A 7,495-nucleotide genomic window follows, 5' to 3' on the forward strand; every position below is an offset into this window, starting at 1 on the left:
CAGAGCCCTCTGCTCCCCCGCCTGGGGGCCGCAGGGACGCTTCTGGAGAACGGCACGGAGCTCGTGGCACCATGGGGGGGCAGTCCCACAGGCCGGATCCAAAGCCCTAAGGGGCCGGATCCAGCCCGCGGGCCATAGTTTGCCCACCCCTGGCTTATATGCTAGTAACCTCTGGCCAAAGGGAAAAAGGGTGGAGAGTCTGGGTGTCATTTATTTGTTTTTAATGTTTATATTAAAATGTTTGAAAAATGGGGAAGATGTATCATGATCAGTGGAACTGGAGTCAAAGGGCCCATGTTCTCTGGAGAGACAGTTATTGATGGGACACCAGGGGAACAAGGACCCCATGGAATTTGGAAGAAACTCAGCCACCTGTGAACAGGGTTAAATAAAGTTCCACTTGTTCAGCTTAACCTGCATGCAACTTCACTCATTGCTAATGAAACAATCACATTGAAAGCAGCTTTCTTAAATCAACCATGAGCGGTGGCTTTTTCAGATGGCAATGCAAAAATAGAACTATGAATATTGTGTAACCCCCTTAGGATTTAGAGAGCATGGCCCCTTTAAGACCTTGTCCTGAGGCAGAGGAAGTGCTTTTTGTTCCAGAAAGAAGAAGTTCTGGTTGTTCCAGGGGTGTGGAGAGAGAGGGAGAGCAATAGGATGTCTGTTGCTTCAGACAAGAGAGTTACAGTGAGCAGGCCCTCACATAGTGCCCAAAGCCTGAGAGGGACAGCACGGCTGACTGGGGATACCCCAGGACAGGAGCCAAGAGGACTGTGCCAGGGACGAATCACCCAAGAAGGACAAGCTGGACCCAGTATCACTGCTGCCCAGAGCTGTAAGGTGCCGTGAGTATTGAAACTTGTGACCTTGCATTGGGAATAAGCAGGAAGTCTGTAGCTTGCTAAGTGGGAACGTTGTCACTTTGCGTGGGTTTGCAGAGAGCGGCTAAAGAGGGCGCTGGAGGGGTTTATTGGGGAAAGTTTAGTGGTACTGAAGACAACCAGAAGCACCCACAACTCACTGCCAGGCTGGAACTCTGCCCAGGACTCTTGAACTCTGAATCTAGATGCATTGCTTGGTGTTCACTCTTTCATATTGTGGTACCACTGGACTTGTGTGGCCTTGTGGTGAATGTGACCCTGTTTTTACCCCTCCCCCATTGTTTTTCTCCATTCATCCCTCTGTAAATTAATATTTCCCTTTCCTATATTCATTATACTATTCCAATGTGTGTGTGTGTGTGTGTGTGTGTGTGTTTACTCCAGGGGGGTTGGAACAGGTGCCCCTGAGGTGGAAGGGAGTTTTCCTGCATGTGCCTTTTCTTTTGCTGGCAGAGCAGACTCATCTTGGCCACGAGGTACTAATTGTTTCCATGACATGTACAATGAATGGCAAATATATTGTCCTTACATCAGCTTTACTGTATCTGTGCAATGTATTCTGCTTTATAAAATATTTAATATCAATCTATGCATCATATCTGAAGCCAGCAAAGAATCAAATATCAATCAACAGAGGTAAAAATTCTCCTTTTATCCCTTGAACTTCCCTTTTGGATTAACTTTGATGGTATCAGAGGTCTAATATATTAAATTTACATTCTGTTCTCATTCTAGAAACCAAAACGAAACAAGAACAGCATTTTGGAAGTAGGGATTTCCTAAACAAATTATATCTAAGGCTCCCCACACGATATTTCTTTGGCTTTAAGATTGTGGCTTCAGTTTTTAAAGTATATGTTGTACACAGGAATACTTACCTCCTAATTCTTGGCAATAAAATGTAATTACTGCACATGTAAGATTGGAAAGTGGCTACATCTTTTCTCTACAACATTTCTGTACCCAAAACTAACACAAAGGGGCAGATTCACTCCTGCACGGATGCTACGGCCAGCACAGGCACTGAAAGTTAAGTGGCTTGTTCCTCCCCAATTCTGGGGCTGCAGAGGCTGGTTCAACCTCTGTTGCAGGTTAGGGAGCTTCAAGGCTGCTTTAACACTGCCAGAGTCTATATTGGGCTTGCTTCCATGGGGTATAGATAAGGCACAGGACTGCCCCAGCCCCATGCCTTCCTGTCCCCACCCCTCACCTGTCCTTGAAGGCCACATCTGCGAGGGGCTTCTCTGGACAGATTGCGGAGCTGTAACTTTTAGTTAAGCCTTTCTTGGGGTTCGAGAATGGACAATGTATTTGGAGATTTCCTCTCTCCCAGAGAAGCACAGCATATGAGACGTAAACAGAGCAACTAGCAATAATTCAGAACAATAATACTAAATTTTACCCTATCTTTTCTTTCATTTTCTTTTGCTACCAAAGTTACTAGAGACAATGAAGATAAACGAAGAAGGCTGTGTCTCCTCCAAGATCCTCAATCAGCCCAAGATGGAAGCTTTGATGGCCCTGGAATCAGTGGTAGCATCCTCACCCATGGCCCAATATACAGTTTGAGACTCTCATGTTAGTAAAAGCACTAAACAGACAGCTCAGGATTCCTCGCAATGAATAGCAATAGCTGCCTGCTGAATAGATACTAGGAAGATCTTATAGGTAGCATCTGGTCCTCTCTCAGAAAGACAAGGGCTGTTCTGACTGGTAGATGGGTGCTGTGTCCAGGTTAATGGACCTCAAGAGCGTCTGCTCCTGGTACTGTCTCTATTGCGCCTGTTAGGTAGAGATGGTCAACATTTTCTGTATTTTGAAAATGTTGATCAAAATAATTAACATTTTTACAAAAGCAGATTATTTTCATGAAAATTTTCACAAAAAGTAGTTCAATGTTTTGACCATTGCTGGTCCACAGCCATGGTCTTGCTGTAATCCATGTTGTTCTGCTGCCTGGTCCTTCCTGAATTGCACAAAGGCCTGCTGCTGCTGCTGGACCTGTTGTTGATGTTTCTGCTGCTCCATTAGCCACTTAAAGATTGTTTCCATTTTCCTCTTTTATTTGCAAAGGGGTCTTAAAAAAAAAAACCAACAACAACTAACCAACCAACCAAAAAAACTCATGACTCCTGCCACCACATGTGAGCACATGAAATTCCCAGCCTGCTCTTGTACACAGTCCACACACTGTATAGAATCCCAGCTTGCTCCCTTCTTAGGCATTAGTTTTATTAACATAAACATAAAATTAAACTCAGACCTTCTCCCCACACTTGGCTTCTCACAGGTTTCCAACTTCAGGACTGCTCAGCCCACACTCTAGATCCTCTCTCACTAAGAAGCCATGCCCACCTGCCATATATGAGTGTGGTAACAAGCCATTTGCCTCAATAGGAAATTTCCTACTGTTTAATTCCACTAGTGTTAACATTAGGAGCCCTATGTAGAAAAGTTGCTGAGCACGCTATTGTTTAAACTTGGACTGTGATGTTTAGATCTGCTCTGAGCCAGATCTGTCCTTCATTCTTAACCATAAACATCTATTCCAGACAGAGATTTGTATTTGAAACTTCCCAGAATGAACTTTCAGTTTCCTTTAGGTCAGATCAGCAGTAGTTCTTATCTACTTGTTTATAAGCAGTTTTACTGTTTAGACACTCACCCTTGCTGAGTTCATCCCTTTTTATCACATCCTGTATTTAAATACCAAAATTTCTTACAGTAGTGTTTCCAGTATCCGTTTATTTTAAATATAAACTTTTATTTACAGCTGGATCATTGTAGCTGTTAATTTCAAATTATCTAATGAATCCAGCCCCTTTTTCTTGTTTATGAGCAGCCTTTGATTTTTATGAAAATTGTTCATTGTTCAGTGAACATTTCATGCTAATAAATTTCAGCCTCTGGGTTGTTTGCAAACTATTTGTTTTGACTGTTTTTTATTTATGGTGTCTGTTCTTCTAAGTCATAAGCTATTGTCTTGGATTTGTGTTTAGGGTCTCAGATCAGGAAGTTACTTAGGCACGTGCTGAACTTTAAGCATGAGTAGCATTAAGAGCTGGGTGCAACCTTGTTATAGGTTGAGTTAAAATTACATATTATTCAAACTTATGTGTCAACACAATTTTCTCTTAAGATAGTTGTAAAAAATCACTTAAGGGACCACACATAACAAGGCCTAATATAATCTACCCAGAATCTAGCATGTAGGCAGAGGGTTCAACTGGATATTGTAATCAGGTGTGTGTGGAGTCGGGGAAGGCAGAATAAACAAAAACTGAGAACAGGCAGAACAGAGAGACTTGGGGCTCTAAGGTAAAAAACTGATTGTTTTGGTCTTGGTTTCTCCTGCATTTGGAAAAGCCGTACTCAGTATGTTCCTTGCAAATAAACAAGACTGCATCAAAGAAAATACCAGACTCCATCAGTTCCTACTTACATCGGGAACACCCCTAGGGCCCTGAATTTTGATTAGCTGCTTGGGTCAAACAGGGGCAACAGTCTCATTTCCTTCTTGGGGACTACTCACATGCTTAAAGTTTCAATACCTTCCTTAATCAGGGCCTCGGTGGCTGAAATGCTTCAAACAGGAAAATGACATCAGAGAATAACGAATACTTTGATTCACTTATAAATACCCTTATTTTATTCATATGCTAGTTTCTATACAAAAGCAGCATTCTCAAACATTTGAGTGAACAAAAACTTATAAATGTGAATTTTCCAACTAGCAACTAAAAAGTAGCATGAACATATTGAAATGGACAAGTGAGTCGGCAGTAGACTGAGTGTTTGTAAACATGGCTTTGAAGTGTCAGTTAAATGCTGTGCAGTTAAAATGAGGGAGAGCCAAATTGCAAGACAAGTTGCAAGGTACTGCCACTATTGGTAAGCGGTTTAAAGGGGTCTGGATGAAAGTAAGATAGACTGCAAATATTCTTTTTTTTTTTTTTTTTTACTGTTAGGCAGGACTGAACAGTTGACCTTGAGTAAGAAGATTATTATACTGCATGGTCATATTATGTAAGATTATGTAAGATTTATAGAGAGAGCTTTAAAAAATGTAAGAAATCCTGTAAAATATCAACATAACCATAAAACCCTTTTAACCTAGTTTAAGATGCTTTGATTAATTGTTTATGTTAAATAATCTTTTCATCAGCCATTGTTCAAATGAATTATATAACAGATATTATTAAAACTCGTGTACAATCTGACATTTAGATCCTGTGGTAAAAGTCAGAGTTATATTTTTATACAAAATAAAGACACAAAATAAAGATAAAGAGTTATACATACATATCTGGTATTGTGTATGTCCCATGTCATAGAAAAACAGCCAGATCTGAGACTTAGATCCAACAGACTATCAACGTGCCTAAACATTTAATCACATTGGGATAAATTAATTAATGGTTGTGCCCAGATACCATGGTAATGGGTCCCAAAGAAAAGCTTAATTAATTAATTACAAGTAGTTAATTCATCAAAAATGGCTTTTTCACACTCCCTGTTCCATGGGCCGCTCCAACCATCCCACAAAATACCTAAATCTTAGTATAAGATTATTAATATAAGCAATATGCAGCAAAGTTTATCTTAAACACTCAATAGGCTTTGTGTAGCTTCTAAAATTGATTCAGAACATTAGTCTATTTTTTTTTAGTAGAACTAGAATAAAATCCTGTGCATTTTATTCAGGTGTTTTCCAGCTTTAAACTGAGCGATTTAAAAAAAAATTCCAGGATAAGAAGATTATTTTGTAAAGACAGAGAATAAATAGCAAACATACTGTTAACAAATGTGAGAAACAGATCTGCAAGTCCTGGAATTACATTATTACAGGAATGTGTTATATCCGCAAAGCATGGCCAAAGCAGTAGATATCAGGAATAAAATATGGAAGGGAAACACCTAAATATTTGTGAAAATCACGTGGTGGTGGCAGCAATATCTGTCCAAGGCAGAAAATTGTACCTTGGAAAAGTTTTAATCTAAGCTGGTAAAAGCTAAGCTTAGGAGGTCTTTCATGCAGGTCCCCACATCTGTACCCCAAAGTTCAAATTTGGGGGGTATACCCTGAGACACAGTAAGACAATTATGTGCTTTTTTCTTTCTTCTTCCAAACCCCTTCCACCTCCACAGGGCAAACAGATAGCACCAGGAGCCTGGGGGAGTGGACCCACCCACTGTGAGCAAGGAGAAAGAGTCTGAGATGAGCTGATGCAAGAGCTGCTAAATAACACTAATTGGTGGATAGAGTTCCAGAAGCACCAAATGGAGTATGAAAAGGATAAGGGTGCAATAGGGTGGAAAGAGAGATTGAGGCTGTGCAGCCCAAGTAGAAATTGGCAGACGGATCCATGAAGCATGACCATAAGTTGAAGAAGAAAGAGAATGTGGCAGAAGGAGCTGTTTGAGCAGTTACTTGCACTCATGACTACCAGACTGCAGGTTCCAGTGCCACCTTCTGATCCTGTTCCACACCCTGAGTCCCCTCCAAACTGTCATGCCCTGTAGACTATTCAGCCTTTGGAGAATTCAGGGGCTGGCGGGACCGTGTCACAGGTAATGAACAATAGCATATGAAATGGACAAATATACCCTGTTCATTCATCCACTCTCCTCCAGTCTTGGTCCGCATGTGCAAAATGCACCAGAAAAGCCAAGAAGAACAAAGGGCCGGGGGCACCCAGGAATAGCTAGACATGTCATTTGGGGAACCTGGACCTTTCACTGAGTTTGTTTATTGTGCTGTACATTTTCATGGCAGCTGCTCTGCCTTTCTGGTTCTTACATTGGTTTGTAAATCCCTGTGTAACAAAATGTTGAATTTGCACACAAGGCTAGAATAGCAAGTTTTATTATATGTAATGTTAAAAGTGGCACAAACTGTAATGAATGTCATCCTAATAATCCATAAACTGTGAAGTGTAGTATTGCAGTGGCCAGTACTGATAAAATGCACAACACTTCTCCATAACTTCAATGAAAGCATGTACAAAATTTAAACCACATGATACCAACACATTCACAAAAATCATACACAGTACAACCTCAAAAACCATTTCATTCCCCCTCATGCATGAGAGTGTGCAAACCCATTATATGGTTGCACAAAGCATCCCTGATTTCCACCCCCTACTCCTGTGGACCCAGCACCAGTCATGACAGATGCATGGTCTGTCTGTCAGTACCAGGTCAGAAATCCAGCAGTTTTGAATCTACTCCTGGTGAAAAGGTTCCCTTTTTCCTCTCAGACATTGTGCAGAACACAGCAGGCCCCAGTAATGTGTATTGCATTGATCACACTGGCATCCAAATGGTTTTGAAAGCAGTACCAACAGAGTTTCAATCTGCCAAATGCACATTCCACCACCGTCCTACAGCTACTGAGCATGTAGTTGAACCTTTTTTTACCAACTCCATTTATAACAATGTCATTTGGTGGGAATAATGTCCCAGTTTGTTCAGGAAGGTAAAGTCCTGAGCTCTGGAACACCCTGACATCATGCAGCCTATGAGTGCATCCCATGTCAGTTCATGTATCTGTCCCTGTGGTCAACTAAGGCCTGCATAACTATAAAGGAGTATTTTTTGTAGTT

General features: G+C 41.1%; 1 long non-coding RNA gene across 2 annotated transcripts; it reads left to right on the top strand.

The window, feature by feature from the left end:
* Nucleotides 1–348: 348 nt before the first annotated feature.
* Nucleotides 349–3,812, top strand: LOC135974087 (uncharacterized). 2 transcript variants are annotated; one of them, XR_010591237.1, is made up of 2 exons: nucleotides 349–846; nucleotides 2,325–3,812. It is a non-coding gene; the product is annotated as an uncharacterized LOC135974087 (long non-coding RNA). The 2 variants fall into 2 exon arrangements; XR_010591238.1 differs by having other exon boundaries at nucleotides 356–851.
* Nucleotides 3,813–7,495: the final 3,683 nt, after the last annotated feature.

This window comes from Chrysemys picta, chromosome 1 (genome assembly GCF_011386835.1).
Source record: "Chrysemys picta bellii isolate R12L10 chromosome 1, ASM1138683v2, whole genome shotgun sequence".
In the NCBI taxonomy this organism is placed as follows: domain Eukaryota; kingdom Metazoa; phylum Chordata; order Testudines; family Emydidae; genus Chrysemys; species Chrysemys picta.